The sequence below is a fragment of the Humulus lupulus genome, chromosome 6, assembly GCF_963169125.1.
Source record: "Humulus lupulus chromosome 6, drHumLupu1.1, whole genome shotgun sequence".
Taxonomy (NCBI): Eukaryota; Viridiplantae; Streptophyta; class Magnoliopsida; order Rosales; family Cannabaceae; genus Humulus; species Humulus lupulus.
The window spans coordinates 162,712,157-162,730,257 of NC_084798.1; positions in this window are offsets into that span (position 1 = coordinate 162,712,157).

An 18,101-nucleotide genomic window follows, 5' to 3' on the forward strand; every position below is an offset into this window, starting at 1 on the left:
ACTATTCCTGCTGGTACTCTGTTGCTAGCAGGGCTAAGGGTGTAGCCGATGACGGTCATACTGGCGGTGCTACCTCTCGGATGTCGCCGTCAACGCCTGGCGGCGAGTTTGCCTTCGATGCCCCTGTCCTTTGCCCCTCTGTGCCTAGAAGGAATTTTTTCATTCCTCCTTTTGATGGGGCTCCTTCACCCCTGAGGAGGTGTCCCAGGCGGGCATCTACAGGCGTCTCTTTACCCCAGGAAATGACTCCGCACTCTTCTGCTCCCCGCACCACTGCAGATGGGTCAGGGCCTTCTCAGTCCCCATCCTTGCCAAAGCGGGCCTTAGCAGGCACTCACGCCTCCCCCGACCCAACTCATGTTTCTATTCTTGAAGATCATCCTCTGGCGAGCCAGTATGGGGAAGCCATGAGCCATCACTTGGGAAACTTTCCCAAAGGTGAATGGGGGACGCTGCACAATGTCCCCGAGGGTGAGCTAGAGAACGCCTATATGCGAGCCTCCCTGCAGGTATTTGTCGTGATACTGGGTTTATTCATTTATGATGGCCATATATATACTTCTTATATTATTTCTGGTATATCATCTGACCCTTGAGGCTTTGTTTCATATCCTCGCCCTCACTCAGGCTTCCATCTTGAACCATCGGCTGCTCGCCTCCCACTCTTCATCGGCCCAACGGTTGCAACACAAGCTTGAGTAGGCACTGGGGAACCTATCGGTGACCGAGACTACAAAGGATGCCTTGTCAAGTCAACTGGCCGAGGCGGTGTGCCAGAGGGATACCGCCTTGGCCCGGGCTGCATCAACCTCTCATACCAACATTCAACTGGAGGCTACCATCCAAACTCTAAACGGGAGGATCGCTGTGCTCGAGGCTGAGCTTGTGAACGTTGAGGATCGCATAATCGAGAAAACATTGCATGCTGTCTGGAGGACTAACCCCACCGTTGACCTATCTTCTTTTGGGGACTATGCCGTCGAGAAGATTTCTGAGTTGAAAGGTCGAGGTGGAGATTTGTAGGCTCCTTTGTACTCAGTCTATGTATGCTTTTGCTATGTAATCCCTCACACCACTTCTTCTCTTTTTCTCTCTTTTTTTTTATCAAACTTAAGGTGCTCTGGTAAGTCCCTCTTATTACTATTGTTTGTGGATTACATATTTTTCTTTGATCTGATAGCGATAATCTTTCTGGTGCACCTTGATTATACTTGTAAGGACACGTTAACCCGTTGGGCTGTCGGGGTCCTTTTATATTCCTTCCACGCGCTTGTTACTTTTTGCGAGAAGCGTCCTTCTCGTCCTTATACATAGTACTATTTTTTCAAGGGTCCCTTGTAAGACCCTTTTTGGCTAGCCGGCTTAATGGCCGATCTAGACTTATCGGGTGATTCCCTCCTTACGGCCTCACCTCTTGGGGTGTCAGCCTTTAGTTAGAGGTCATCCTTTTAAACTGTTCCCTTGATATTCATAAGGGTAGCTAATCCTTTTGAATATAAGAGATTTTTTTTTACTCGTGCCTCCTATCCTACCCCCTAAGTGCTTGGTGAGATTTATTTCAGCAGGCAGTTCGGTTGATGCTCGCATGAAAAAGAAAAATCACATGTGAAGTTGTGAACATTTTCATTCATAGTAGTCAAATTACAACGATATACATATAAAAGGCTTACATCTACTTGGGAGGTTATATAGGCCACCCCTTTGATTCTCGTCTACTAGGCTAACATAACATGCAACAAATTAAACACAGATACTACTTGTGGGAGTCTTACTGCTAGTCTTACCCAGTTGGGCCCTCCACGATTCTGGGGTCTAGTTCCTGTGGGTCTGTGCCCCCATGCACCACCATCGCCATCGGTTCTCGCGGTTTCGCAGACGTGTGAAGGGAGGTGTTATAACACTCCCTCGCCTCCCTTTGTTCTCCCTTCATACTTGCTACCCCACCAGGAGTTGGGAACTTGACGGTGAGGTGATATATTGAAGTGATTGCTTTCAATTCTCTTAGGGATGGTCTCCCCAATACCGCATTGAAAGCTGAAGTACAATTTACTACGACGAAGTTTGCCATGATTGTGGTCTGTCGGGGTTGTTCTCCCATGGTGAGTGCTAATTCGATCACCCCTAAAGGTTGTATCGAGTCCCCCGTGAACCCGTATAAGGAGGATTGACAAGGTTTCAAGTGTCTGATGCCCAAACCCATCTTCTCCAAGGCGGGGCGATATAAGATATCTACGGAACTTCCATTGTCTACGAGGACCCGATGCACCCGCAGGTTGGCCAACTGAATTGTCAACACCAAAGGATCATTATGGGGAAAGTGCACCCCTCGTGCATCCTCCTCTGTAAAAGTGATTGAGTCATTTTCTCCCTTAAAGCTTTTCAGGGGGGCTGTTCCAAACTCATGACACAGGGTGGTGGACTTCGCCTGGCTTCTCTAGCGTACCTATCTCGTCCTTTCCGGGAGTCTCCCCCAAACCCCGGACCTCCGAAAATAGTTCTCACTTCTCCCTGGATCTCTGGAGTTCCTCTTTGCGTCTTAGATATCACTGGTTCGTCCTCCGACTTCGACCTTTCTCTCCTGACATATCGGCCTAGGTGCCCCCTGCGAATGAGCTCCTCAATTTCTTCTTTCAAATGAATACACTATCGTCTTAGATATTATTGAATGCTTCTATAACCAAACTATACCTCGAACCAAAAAATACTATGAACCTTACTTCCCGAGTGTTTATTAAGCTTATAAAGTTATAGCTTATATTCCCAACCCAAGTGTTTAAGCACTCAAAAATAACCTAGCAGGTTGCAACCTCTGAACTTAGCTTGATGAATGAATAAATGGCTGGGTACTAGGTCCTATTTATAGAGTTCAAGAATGAAAAGATCTTCATTTAACTTGAATAAAATAATGGCTTTTTAAGTGAAAAATATTTGAATTATCGTTCAGCAGAGGCTGAAGACTCGGTCAGAAAGATGCTGGACTTATCAAGAGGTTAAAGATTAAAATGATCTCGATTTAAAAAACATTCAAAGGAGTCGATATATTGCCCCTAGTAGGCGATATATCGCCTAGGACAATATGCCCGAGGCTCATCGAGGTGATCGTGCAAAGTTACGTGTTTTTCGTATCCCCGTATGGCGATATATCGCCCCCTATAGCTGCGATATATCAGCATACGCTGAAATATTAAACACGAAATTGCACATTTTTAGCCTAATTTGAATTGAGTAAACAACCTTGGCTAAGTCCTCTAACAATTTCAAAGCTGCTGACAGACCCTAGGATATTCAAATATTGATCTTAATAAACTTATTCCTCAAAAATACTTAATTATCATTAAACATACACAAGACAAGTGTTACTATCTTATTGGGTCTATCTAAACCTTATAATATAATAAATATCACCATCAATATCAGTCATATTAATCAAACTTTAGGTTAAAATTAATATTCTTAAACTATAGGTTAAACTTAGAAAATCTACAAGTGCTACTACGATTGTCCAACTAAATCCCGGTCTGAACCAAAATCCACAGTCATAAAAGTACTACAACTATTACTATTGCTACTACTATCTAACTAGCTAAGTAAAGTTCTTGGACTCTACACTATGTCTTCCCACTACCATTCTGGGATACTAAGCGGTTGTAATAAGCCTACAGGCCGCTGGTGTTTTGCTTTCACTTGCTGGCATACAAAGCATTTAGACACATATTCTGCTATATCTTTCTTCATTCCCGGCCACCAATACAACGCCTTAAGGTCGTGAGTCATCTTGGTCGACCCTGGGTGAACTGAGTATGGGGTATTGTGCGCTTCTTATAAAAATCTTCATCTTAATCCCATGATCATTCGACACGCATACCCGGTCCTAATATCTCAAGAACCCCTATTCTGATATCGAGAAATCTTTGGCCTTGCCTTCTTTAACTGCAACTATGTGAGATACTAATGTGTCATCATTCCCTTGTCCAATCCGTATATCTTCTAACAAACTTGTCTGGATGGACAAGTTAGCCAATTTACCAATGATTACATCTATTCTGGCATTGACCAACTCTTGCTGAAGCAACTTTTCTATTCCGGATATTGCTGCTAGATTCCCGTAACTCTTTCTGCTTAGCGCATCAGCAACTACGTTTGCTTTTCCTGGGTGGTCATAATCCTTTACTAGTTCTAACCACCTACGCTGCCTCATGTTGAGCTCCTTCTATGTAAGGAAATACTTTAAACTTTTGTGGTCCGTATAAATCGCACACTGTTCTCCATAAAGATAGTGGCGCTAGATTTTTAATGCGAAGACCACCGCTGCCAACTCCATATTATGCGTTGGATAGCGTTGCTCGTATTCCTTCAGTTTCCTTGAGGTGTAGGCTATCACTTTTTCGTTCTACATCAACACACAACCCAAACCTTGCTTCGATGCATCACAGTAGACTACAAACTTGTCGTTGGGTGTCTTTACACAAAGTAGTGGTGCTAAGCATAGCTTATCCTTAAGCAATTGGAAGCTCTCTTCACACTTATCTATCCAGTTGAACCTTTGCTGTTTCCGGGTCAGGTTGGTAAGCAGAGTGGCTATCTTAGAAAAGCCTTCTACAAATCTCCAATAATAGCCTGCTAGCCCAAGAAAACTTCTAACCTCTGACACATTCTTAGGTCTTGGCCAATCCTTCACAGCCTCTACCTTAGCTGGGTCTACTGCAACTCCGTCCTTGGATACTATGTGGCTGAGGAACGTTACTTGCGAAAGCCAAAATTCACACTTCTTGAACTTGGCGTAAAGCTGATGCTCCTTCAGTCGCAACATGGTCATTCTTAAATGTTCGTTGTGCTCGACTTCATCCTCGGAGTACACCAAAATATCGTTGATGAACACTACAATGAATTTGTCCAAATAATCCTTGAAGACCTGATTCATTAAATCCATAAATGCGGCTGGAGCGTTGGTAAGATCAAACGACATAACTAGAAACTCATAATGTCCATAACGAGTTCCAAAAGCTGTCTTGGGAATATCCTCTTCCCGTACCTTGAGTCGATGATACCTGGACCGTAAATCGATCTTAGAAAACACGGTTGCTTCTCGTAGTTGATCAAACAAGTCGTCGATCCAGGGTAGCAGATACTTATTCTCAATTTTCACCTTATTCAGCTCGCGATAATCTATACACATCCGCATGCTTTCGTCCTTCTTTTTCACAAATTGAACCGGTGCTTCCCATGGAAAATGGCTTGGTCTAATGAAACCCAAGTCTAAGAGTTCTTCTAACTGCATCTTTAACTCCTTGAGTTTGGTAGGTGCCATCCGGTATGATGCCTTTGAGATAGGCTCGGTTCCTGGTACTAGTTCGATTGTGAAGCCAATTTCCCGAGTCGGCAGCAACCCTGGTAAGTTGTCAAGAAATATTTCTGGAAATTTCTTTATGATGCGGACGTCTCCAACCTTTAGTGGTGTTTCCTTTACCACATCTGTATCACTGGCTACAAATGCGTGACATCCTTTCTCTATCATCCTTTCAGTTTTGAGAGATAAGATAAGTGGTGTTCGTAGTCCTGAAACCTTTCCCATAAAACATTGCTTCTGACCGTCAGGAGTTTTGATCGTCTCTTGCTTATGTCTATGGTTGATGGTTGCACCATGCCTTGCTAGCCTATCTATGTCCAGTATTACATCGAAGTCTTTAATTTCTAACTCTATCAGGTCTCCTTCTAGCTTCGTCTCCTCGATTTGATCGGTACACCTCGTACTATTCGTGATGATAGGACTACTTCGCCCGAAAGCAACTATGTCACAAACCTAGTTCTACAAGGTTTGTCTATTTTCTCTATCAGTCCTAACGAGATATACGAGTGTGTTGCTCCCGAATCAAACAATACTGAACATATATTATTGAGGATAGGAATCTGTCCTGTGACTACTTTGTCACTAGCATCGGCTTCTTCCCAGGTCAAGGAAAAGACTCTGCCTGGAACCATCTTATTGTCCATTTTTTCTTCTTGCTTAAGCTGTGGACATTCCTTCTTTTGATGACCTTCCTGGCCATAGTTGAAACAACCTTTGATGTTTGCACGACACTCCCTAAGATGTCTTTTCTGGCATTTGGAGCACTGCAGGTATTCTACATATCCCAACCTACTATTTCCATTGCTAGTCCGTGCTCTTTTGTCTTTATCGACCTGCTTACTATCAGGATGCTTCCTTCACAATTTAGAGCGTGCTGCTTACAGAACCGCTCATAGACTGGTTCTATGTACTAAGCTAGGTAAGGCGTGTAGTTCGCCATTGGCCATCCCCCATAAAGACCTACTTGCTGGGGTGCCGGAACCATTGGCTGAGGCTGTAGTTGCAGCTGAGACTGAGGCTGAGTCTGAGGCTGTGGCTGAGTCTGTTGTCGTTGTTGCTGTAGCAGGTCTTCCACTTATTGACGTAGTCAGACAATCTCAACGGTGTTGTCTACCGGAGGCGGTGCATTTCTATTGGCAGCAGCAATAGTAGCACGCATTTCCCTTCTTCAAACTGGAGGGGCTTCGTGAGTCTCGTTGGTGGCACTGGAGGCATTGGCATTCATGTGTGCAGACCTTCGTAGCGACATCTTCTGCAAAGTTCTAATAGTTGCAAAAGCACAATAGAACTTACCCTAATAGGCTATAAGGCAAAACTTAGTCTAAGCAAACATAACTCAGACCTATTTGTTATGATTTCTTATGAAAAATTATGTAAGCCTTCTTTATAATTAGGGTGTGTTTCTTTACTTAGAAAAAAAGCCATCTTTATTATTTTCTAAGTCTGTTTCTAATCATCCTATAAGATTTAATTTTCACGCTCAAAACTCGTCGTTGTTCCAAAGTTAACCATATTGAGGGAGGGCTGGGATCAGTATACTCGTTCCCACTACTATGGCCCCCTAACCCTTAATATAGAACCCGATCCATTGATTTGTATCCACCCTCACCGAACTTGGTCATTATTTATTTAATTTATTATTTATTATGATTGTAAAAAAATCAAACTTATACATGTTATCCAAAAATAACAATAATATTCATTTGAAAAAATATTTTCACTAAATACAATCATAAATGCAAAAATAATAAATAAATAAATAATAAACTAAACTAACATAACTAGGGTGAATCTAAAAATTAGGATCTTCTATATCTAACCCTTCATCTAACATATCTTCATCTATTTCTTCATACTCATTATTATTTTGAGCCTCAAAATTTCCTCGAGGAAGATTCATAAAGATTCTATGTTTTTGCTCATTAGCGACTTGAAATTCCAACTTAGAGGTGAACCTAAGTATGAGAAAATAATATCTCATGGCTACTGGTAAATCATCATCATCATATATCGTCTCCCATATTTCTTCTAAAGTTGAAATTACTGAAGGAAAATCTTTAAAAAAACAAATTACTAAGACAAATTGCTTCATAGCTATCATAATTTGACTAGTAGTCTGAAGATGAACTATCTCCTTGGGGAATAAGATTAATCTTTGAGTGATTCTTTCTAACACTCCTACTGTATTCCTTGGCTCTCTAATCCTTTTCAATGCCTTAATGGCTCGGATATCCTCACAAGGCTCCATCCATCCTTAACTGAAAACATAAGGCTAAAACGTTAGCTAATAACATAAACATAAATATAATAAACATAAACACTTACATTGGCGATTAGATTCAGAGCTTGTACGTGTGTATCAAGGAGAACTTCATGCATATGAACTTTTGCTCTGATACCAACTATAATGACCCGACCATTTCTAAGACCTCGGACCATTAAAAACTACTAAGACATAGCTACTAATTTTGAGTACATACATAAGAAATAATATAACTTTATTCAAAACCCAAAATATTGTACGAAATATAAAGTGTGGTATTGGATCCCTTTGTTATAAAACATAAAACATAAACTTTAATTATTTAAATACTAAATGCATAAATACAAAAGAAACGTAATTCAAAAGACTTAAAAATAACATCATCCTCGATCGTCACACAGTCCATTCATCCTCAACACACATGCCAAGCTGCCACAAATCCTTTCGCCTTCCATGTTCATTTTCCTGCATCATTATAAAAATAAAGGAATGAGCCTAATGCCCAGCAAGGAAAATCTACTAACAACATATATCATAAATCATAAACATAAGACTATATCATATACATATACTATAAAATATATGACTATAAAAACATAAATCATATAGGACTACAATATTAATGGCCATTAACTAATTAACATGGCATGTGATAAAACAATCTAGGTCCTCTGTCTACTAATCGAGGTAGGTTAGATTGCATGGTATTATATGATAACCCATCTAGGTCCTTTGTCTACTAATTGAGGTAGGGTAAATAATAACTCTAAACCATGAAAATGATAAAAATTCTTAGGGCTTGCTATCTAAGCAAGTCATACGCCCAAGCGACTATAAAACATATTCTTGGGGCTTGCTATCTAAGCAAGTCATATGCCCAAGGACTACAAAACATAATTATACATATACATATTATAACATCATAACATAAACATATAAACACATATATTCTATCCTATTTTCCTTACTATAAATTGGGATATGGAGACAAGAATGGGATTGGAACACTCCTAAAACCAACAATAAGAATGGTGAGTTTCTAAGGAAAAGAGATGAAAAAGGAGAGAACTAAACCATCAAGAAGAAACTTATCGAAAAGAAACCTTAAGTTCAAGGAAGTTAAACACCTAACCAAGAATCATAACAAAGAGTTAGGATCTAAATGAAAATGGAATAAAAGAACTAAAGAACTACGAAGAACTGAACTTAAGAATAGAAATACCTTGAATAATCTATGACTTGATCTACACCTTGATACCGAAATAAGTCTATATCTTACTTCCCGAGTGTTTAGAAAAGCTTAGATTGGAAAAGCTTTTATCCCAAAACCCAAGCGTTTATCTCTATAGTAACCTTAGCTGCTTGGAGGCTCTGAACAATGCTTGAAGAATGAAGAAAATGGCTGAGTACTAGGTCCTATTTATAGAGTTCAAGGAGTGAAACTAACCCCTTTTAGAATGAATAAATAAATGAATATAAAATGAAAAAGATTTGAGCCTCAAAATTTCCTTGGGGAAAATTCATAAAGATTCTATGTTTTTGCTCATTAGGGAATTGGAATTCCAACTTAGAGGTGAACCTAAGTATGAGAAAGTAATATCTCATGGCTACCGATAAATCATCATCATCATCATCATCATCATCTATGGTCTCCCATATTTTTTCTAAAGTTGAAATTACAGAAGGAAAATCTTTAAAAAACCAAATTACTTAGACATATTGCTCCGTAGCTATCATAATTTGACTTGTAGTCTGAAGATGAACTATCTCCTTGGGGAATAAGATTAATCTCTGAGTGATTCTTTCTAACACTCCTATTTTATTCCTTGGATCTCTAATCCTTTTCAATGCCTTAATGGCTCAGATATCCTCATAAGTCAAGGCTCCATCCATCCTTAACTGAAAACATAAGGCTAAAACGTTAGCTAATAACATAAATATAAATATAATAAACATAAACATTTACATTGGCGGTTAGATTCAGAGCTTGTGCGTGTGTATCAAGGAGAACTTCATGCATATGACCTATTGCTCTAATACCAATTGTAATGACCCGACTATTTCTAAGACAACCATGAAAATGATAAAAATTCTTAGGGCTTGCTATCTAAGCAAGTCATATGCCCAAGCGACTATAAAACATATTCTTGGGGCTTGCTAAGGACTACAAAACATAATTATACATATACATATTATAGCATCATAACATAAACATATAAACACATATAATCTATCATATTTTCCTTACCATAAACTGGGATATGGAGACAAGAATGAGATTGGAACACTCCTAAAACCAACAGTAAGAATATTGAGTTTCTAAAGAAAAGAAATGAAAAAGGAGATAACTAAACCATCAAGAGAAAACTTACCGAAAAGAAACCTTAAGTTCCAGGAACATAAACACCTAACCAAGAATCATAACAAAGAGTTAGGATCTGAATGAAAATGGAATAAAAGAACTAAAGTACTAACGAACTATGAAGAACCAAACATAAGAATAGAAATACCTTGAATAATCTATGACTTGATCTATACCTCGATTCCAAAATAAATCTATATCTTACTTTCCGAGTGTTTAGAAAAGCTTAGATTGGAAAAGATTTTATCCCAAAACCTAAGTGTTTCTTTCTATAGTAACCTTAGCTGCTTGGAGGCTCTGAACAATGATTGAAGAATGAAGAAAATGGCTGAGTAGGTCTTATTTATAGAGTTCAAGGAGTGAAACTAACCCCTTTTAGAATGAATAAATAAATGAATATAAAATGAAAAAGATTTGAATTTTTGTTCAACAGATGCCCAAAATTCGGTCAAAATCATTCAAAGGCAGGTCCAAGTGGTTAAGGATGTTTCAAATTTAAACCCACAAAGATTCAAAAATGTGAGTTGGAGTCGATATATCACCCCTATAGGCGATATATCACCTCCCCCATATTCTCGAGCCTCGTTCGATTGTTCGTGTGACGCCGACGTGGTTTCCTTATCTCCCGTAGGCGATATATCGACCCTTATAGCTGCGATATATCGGCATACGTTGTTATATCAAACATGTATTTGCACTTTTTCAACATATTTTGAATTGATTAAACAACTTTGCCTGAGTAAAAAATACGATCCTAAGAGTTGCTGGAAGGTTCTAGAGCTTCTAGATCTTTCTTTTAATTAAACTATTCATCAAAATACTGAAATCCTTAATAAACATGCATACGACAAGTGTCACCATCTTATTAGTTCTATCTAAACCTTAGGTTATAATAAATGACATCTCTATAATCAACTATATTAATCAAACCTTATGTTATAATTAATATTCTTAAACTATAGGCTAAGCTTATAAAATCTACAAGTGTTGCTGTGAGTTTCCAACTAAGTCTCGGCTTGAACCAAAATCCACGGAAACTAACATACTACAAGCTATTACTATACTACTACTACTACTACTACTACTATCTAGCTAGCTAAGTAAAATTATGGGACACTACACAGATACATGAAGATCAACAAATGATTATGGTAATCATTTTGGGCTTCCAGCCCTAATCAGATAAGTGACTATTGAGTCACACATTGTGCAGGTGACTATTAAGTCTATCTCTAAGGATATGTTCTCTGTATAGATGACTAATAAGTCCATCTCTAGGGTTCTACTCTTTAAATAGATGGCTAATAAGTCCATCTTTGGGGATTTGCTCCCTAAGCCATGTGACATATCGATCACCTTAACCTTTTGGCTCTGGCTCTAAGTAACTAGCCTTTAGACTAGACAAGCGCTTTTCTTTTCATCGAACTTAAGGTTGGTCAAGCATTTCATGCTTATGATGATAATGCTTATGCCAATTAGATCTAATATTTTTGGCTTGTGTTAAACACGCTAATACCATTATTGACTCATAAGTCAATACCATACAACCAGTGCTCAGTACTACTGCCGAACTTGACTAATAAGTCACAACTTTACAATTAATATTGACACCATTGTCGTTTCTGACTAATAAGTCAGTACCATTCACAGATAAGCAAGACTGCTAAGCATTTAATATGCAATCAATGTCCACATATAGAGCACTCAACATGTCTTATTAATAACCATGCATGTCACATACTAGGTGCATTTTTCTTACCTCTGGTTCGAGCGTGAAATAATAAAAAAACGACCCTTGAGAACGATCGATCCTTTGGTCCCTTAGTGTTTACCTAGTCATAACCAAATATGGAATTCCATTAATAAAATATCTCAATAAAAGGTTCATGGTCTAAAACCTCGCTCATGAGACCTGGAATCATACTAAAACAATTAGTAGATTCGATCCTAAGCCTTAGGAATTGAACCCCCAAGCCAAAACCCTTGAAAACTCCTCCCTGGCACAAAAAGAAAGGGCAAGTCGCGACGCGCCTTGTCAGAGAGCATGCTTAACCTTGGCACCAGGGCGGGTCGCGACTTGCCTGGCCAAGTCGCGACTTGACCCCACGAACAGAGACCCCTTGCCATTTTCTCCATTAAAACCAGCCAAGAACCTCAATAAAACCTCCATTAAACCTCATTAGGGATTTTGGGGCATTACAACTATCCCCTCCTTACATATATTTTGTCCTTGAAATTTACCTGAATAACTCGGGATACTGATTCTGCATAACTGTCTCCAGCTCCCAGCTCACTTCCTCGACCTTGATGTTCCTCCATTATACCTTAACCAAATGTATCATTTTATTCTTGAGGACCTTGTCTTTTCTGTCAAGTATCTGGACTGGCTGTTCCTCATAGGATAGATCTGCCTCAAGCTTCAGATACTCGTAACTCAAAACATGAGTCACATTAGATACATACCTTCGAATGGCTGAAACATGAAACACGTTATGTACGGCTGATAATGCCGGGGGTAAGGCCAACCTGTAGGCCACCTAACCAATCCTCTCCAGGATCTCAAATGGACCTACAAATCTAGGGCTCAGCTTTCCCTTCTTCCCAAACCTTCTCACCCTTTTCCATGGCGAGACTCTAAGGAAGACATAGTCTCCCACTTGGAACTCCACGTTCCTGCGTTTGAGATTTGCATAACTTTTCTGTCTACTCTGAGAAGCAAGCATCCGAGCTCTAATCTTCTCAATGGCCTCACTGGTCCTCTGAACTGCCTCAGGACCCAAGTATCTCCTTTCTCCTATCTCATCCCATTGAATGGGAGATTTGCATTTCCTACCATACAACATCTCATAAGGTGCTACCCCAATGGTCGATGGATAACTGCTGTTGTAGGAAAACTCTATCAAATGTAGATACTTACTCCAGGACCCACCAAATCCAGCACACATGCTTGCAGCATGTCCTCTGTTTACCAAGTTTTTCAAAAACTAGAATTATAAAAGATAAGAGAGCTTAGAAAGAAAGGATTATAAATAATCACACAAGGAAATTTACGTGGTTAGGGCGTTAAAGAGCCTTAGTCCATGAGTCTATTGTATTAGAGCTTAAGGAGCTTTAGTAATGGAGTTTTTCTCTGAGTTTGAGCAGACTATATGCTTACAGGAGAAAAATTTGACCCCCTCCACAGTGCACAACTGTTCATATTTATAGGTAGTTGAGTGTTCTGGGTTTGGGCCGGACTAATCCAGGCCCAATGCGGGTATAAACATTATTTTCCCACTAATGGAGGTTTAATACAAAGGAGTGTAATAAATAAAATGCATTAATCAAGGCCCATTGGGCCGGCCAGAGTGTAACCACGCTATAAGACTGACAACAGTATGCACTGTTAGTCCAGTTCGTGTGGGCTTCTAAGGATATCCGGGGGACAAGATATGTCAGAGTAATGGCATTACGGTTCTGAAATAACGGCGTACATTCCGTATGTAACCTCTTATGCAAGTTAGTTATGGGGACAAAAATCCGTGTTTCTCGGGGTGATGTCAGTATTGGGGACAACTTATCACGCCCAACCTGGTTGCCTGGTCCGGGTTTGTTTACTAACATCCCTCTTCATTTACCATGACCCCGGTTCATTTACCAGGATCCGAGTTTGTCTACTGTCGTCCCGGTCCATTTTTAGACTTTGAGGAATTAATATCCTTATCGCATCCCATACACACCATGCGAAGGGTCCAGGAAGATGAAACATGCCAACCTCACGGTCCCGAATTTCACTCCGAGACACGTTTGGGATGTACCGATATTTGGGTCATTGGGACTCACGCTATCTCTGTCTATTGGGCCTAATCTGGGCCTTAAGTCCCTTCAGGGTGGCCCATGGACTAAATGTGCGGATCCGCGAGTGGAGCCCCAAGCCTTTATCTGTGCTTGCGCAGTGAAGGCTTGCTTCCTTTCTCGGATCAATTCTCGACATACCAGTTCGTTCCTTAGGCGATAGGTCCATTTTCTTGGGGGATTGATTGCTAGGAACTTCTATAAAAAGCATCAGAGTCAACATCCTTGATCAAATCCCAAAGGCCCGATCAATTTACCAGGACCCTGGTTCGTTTACCAGAGCCCAGGTTCGTTTACTTCAAGGCCGTTTGGATGATCCTCGACCTTTGAACTTCATCCTGCTACACACACGTGTCTCCCTATAACTGGCGCGTCGATGGTACTTGCGTCTGAAAGATTTGGAGACAATCTCTTGGTTATTATGTTGGCAACCAAACATCAACGTAAATTCTGAAGCGTCCCATTTGTACGAATGAATCCTTTAATATTCCAGCATTATTGAGGACCGTTGGATGGGAGAAATTTTGAAATGCCTTTCATTTGGACCATTGGATTGAGGTGGCGCAGATTGCGACTTGGGGAACCCGCGATCCGATACTTGAATGGGCTAATTAAAATTCTTGCATGATCCAGGACCATCCGATGTGGGGGATCGTTCCGAACCGTTAGATCAAAAACATGCTTTTGGTCCTTATAAATACGACCATATTTTTATTTACAAATTTTATGCATTCTAAATAATCGAAACCACAGAGAGAACCTTTTATGTCTGAGCTCGTCGAAGAAATTCTTCGTCAACTACTTTGTCTTTGTCGTCATCTCTTTCAAACGCGTTTGATTTCTGTGCCCCCGTCTGAAAGTGTGACCTCGGCTCGACCATTGGATGAACTTCTGTGTCGCCTTCGCCTGTTCAAGACTGTGATTTTACCGTCTCTATCGCTGGAAACACGCCACCGTCCACGATCAACACTTTACAGTAAGTTTCCCAAACCTTTTAATTCTGTTTTCTCGTGCCTATCATTTTGTGATATCGTATTTGTAGCTATAGGGCCGTTAGAGCCGGGGCCATCATTTAGGGTGGCTCTGGGTGTACTAGAATAGTAGAACAAATTGTCTGGGTCATCCCAGATCCTTTCAGGTCCGGGTTGTACTTGAACAAACGGTAATAGGCCGACTTGGGGAAACTTTAGCAAAAATCTTCTTATTTGTTCTCGATCAGGGTTCTGGGGATCTTTGGTGATCCCAGATCTGATCCGGAGGGGACTATTCCAAGCAGTTCGTAGGAGAGCCCTCGTACCTTAACCAAACTTTTTGGGTTTTGGTGCAAACTACTTGGTTTTGTTTTCTTTTCTTTTGTTCCTAGATCATCAGTCATGAGTAACGACGTTACCCTCCAACTGGAAGAGTATGTCCAGTAGATCCTTTCATCCTGGAAGGACACAAACCCCCCTGTGGCAACACATGGGAGATGGACAAGGAGAAGATTTTGTTCCGGAACTACCGTATGCTGGCCGTTCTGGGGAGGCATTTGGAAGTGGAGTCCACTCCTGGACTCTTTTATAACTGCCTGGCAAGGAAGGAGAAAAATGCCCACACTAGTGTGGGAAAATTTGGGGCCTGGAGCATGGGCCACATCAGTGCGGGAGTACTCTCCCGCTTCACAATTATTTCGCGTAGTTCCTGAAGTTTGTGGGGATCGTGCCCTTTTAACTCTTGCCCCAAGCTTACCGACTTCTCGTGGGATGGCGTATCTTTTGCGTGGCGAGGGAGATACTGGAGCTAACCCCAGCAGAGGTGTTGTACTTCTATAAGCTGGAGCTGCAGCTTAATGCCAAGGATAAGACCTGGGTTGGCTCCTGGAAACACCCCCCGGATGTCAGACATTATTGGTTTATGACATCCGGGTTTCTTTTTGGATAAGAACCCCACGCTGATGCTGGACTTCCAGTGAGTGGGTAAGTAATCTTTTTTTCTTAGTCTTGTTCATTCTTTTCATTCTTTTTGTTATCTGCTTTTGACTTATAATCCTGGATGATAGGACCATATGCCCAGACCCCTCTCACTCAGTCAATCCTTGAACGGAAGAAGTTCTACACCACTTTAAGTGCGGAAGATTTGGACATAGGAGGCTACGTAAACACTGGCAACCTGCGAACAATTGGGATGTTGGTAGCCAATCAGACAATTGTGGCTCCTAGCCTCCGGGGGTTGCAATGCGAGAAGGAACCGACCTTGAGGGAGGAGCTGGCTCTCGTCCATATTTAGACCGGGGAGGCTGCGGCCCAGGCGGACGCGGCGAAAAAGAAGACGGATCAGGCCCAATAAATGGAGAGGGCCGCCTCCGAGGAGCTGGATGCCCTCTTTGAAGAGGCCCAGCCGAACACGAGGGCTCCAGGGCTAGTATATCGGGGCAAGGTAATTTACCTTTGCTTTTGACTCACACTCCCTATTTTGGAGACTTATTTAGGGATAAACTAGTTTATCGAGGCCACTTGTTCGGGGCCGTTAGAGAAATGAGACCTTCACCCCCCATCGTTGTAGACCCAGAGACTCTTATGTACTCGTCTGGGTTCCTTCAATATGGTAACTTCTTGGACCTGGACGACATGGAAGACCGAATCCACTCCTTCACTTTAGGAGAGTTGAGTCGAGCCTGAGTTCTAGATAAGGGTTTGTCCCGAAGGACCTTAGACTAGTTTTTTAATTACTTCTTATCCTCACTCGTATATTTTGTTGACTTTCATTTTGCTTGTCTATTTCAGACGATTCCGACATGTCCAATCCCATGGCCAAGATGAATTAGGCCATGATGGCCTGGGCAGCCAAGGCCAGGGCGTCGGCGAAGAAAGCCGCCAAAGGTATGCCCAAGAATAAGGTGTTGGATTTGATCCTTGGGGGCTCGGTGCCGAAGGCGGATGCTGTCGGGGAGGCTCCAACCGCGATCCCTCTTATGACGATACATACCAAAAATGCCCCCTCTCAGCCTGCTCATTTTGTAGTCATTGATATGGAGTAGGAGCCTCTGGAGAGTCGGGGGTCAGAGAAAAGAACTGCAGACTCAGCTGCTGATGAGTCCGCGAACCGGGCCAAAAGGGCTAAAACCAAGGACCCTTCCTTGGCTGAGGAGAGCTCTTCCGGGGAAAGCCAGCTCGCCACCCGGGAGCTCCCACGCTTCCCGTCAATCTGGCTCTCTCCGAGGAGGGGGACATGGTCCTCCTGGAGGAGAGATCAATGATTGTATCCCGACCCTGGGAAGATGGCAGGGACAGAAGGGAGGAGGTCTACTGGGCCCTTACAGCTAAGTATTTAATATGCAATTAATGTCCACATATAGAGCACTTAACATGTCTCATTAATAACCATGCATGTCACATACTGGGTGCAGTTTTCTTACCTCTGGTTTGAGCGTGAAATAATAAAAGAACGACCCTTGAGAACGATCGATCCTTTGGTCCCTTAGTGGTCACCTAGTCATAACCAAATATGAAATTCCATTAATAAAATAACTCAATAAAAGGTTCATGGTCTAAGACCTCGCTCACAGGACCTGGAATCGTACTAAAACAGTTAGTAGATTTGATCCCGAGCCTTAGGAATTGAATCCCCAAGCCAAAACCCTTGAAAACTCCTCCCTGACACAAATGGAAGGGGCAAGTTGTGGCGCGCCCCAAGTCAGAGAGCATGCTCAGCCTGGGCACTAGGGCGGGTCGCGACTTGCCTGGCCAAGTCGCGACTTGACCCCACGAACAGAGCCCCCTTGCCATTTTCTCCATTAAAACCAGCCAAGAACCTCAATCAAACCTCCATTAAACCTCATTAGGGATTTCGGGGCATTACACTATGGTCCCTGGGGATACGACCTTACATATGCAGTTTACAGGTGGTAGTGGTGCTAAGAGTGTTGCGGTCAGTTTTAGTACATGTAGAGTGTTTGTTGGAGCACCTCAACTTCAGTACTTGGATGTACCTCCACCACTTTTTTAGTACGAGTGTCAGGGACTGGTTGATTAGGACCACACTAGGTACCTTACTCGTACGACCACTACTTGTCTGACGTGTACATCGTGTCCGTACTCCGACTCCTCTTGGTTTGTAGGTACAATCTGTATTTGTATGAGCTCCTCGAGCCATAAGTTTTTACCCTCACAAGGTACCTTATTCCTAAGGACTTCAAGTGTTGAAATCCTTATATGTTAGTCTAAGATGCCTGGCAATCAAGGATCTCGCAAGATGGCCCTGTGAAAACAAGATGAGAGGGGCCTCTAGACCCCAAGCGCATATCCTGGGCACAAAGT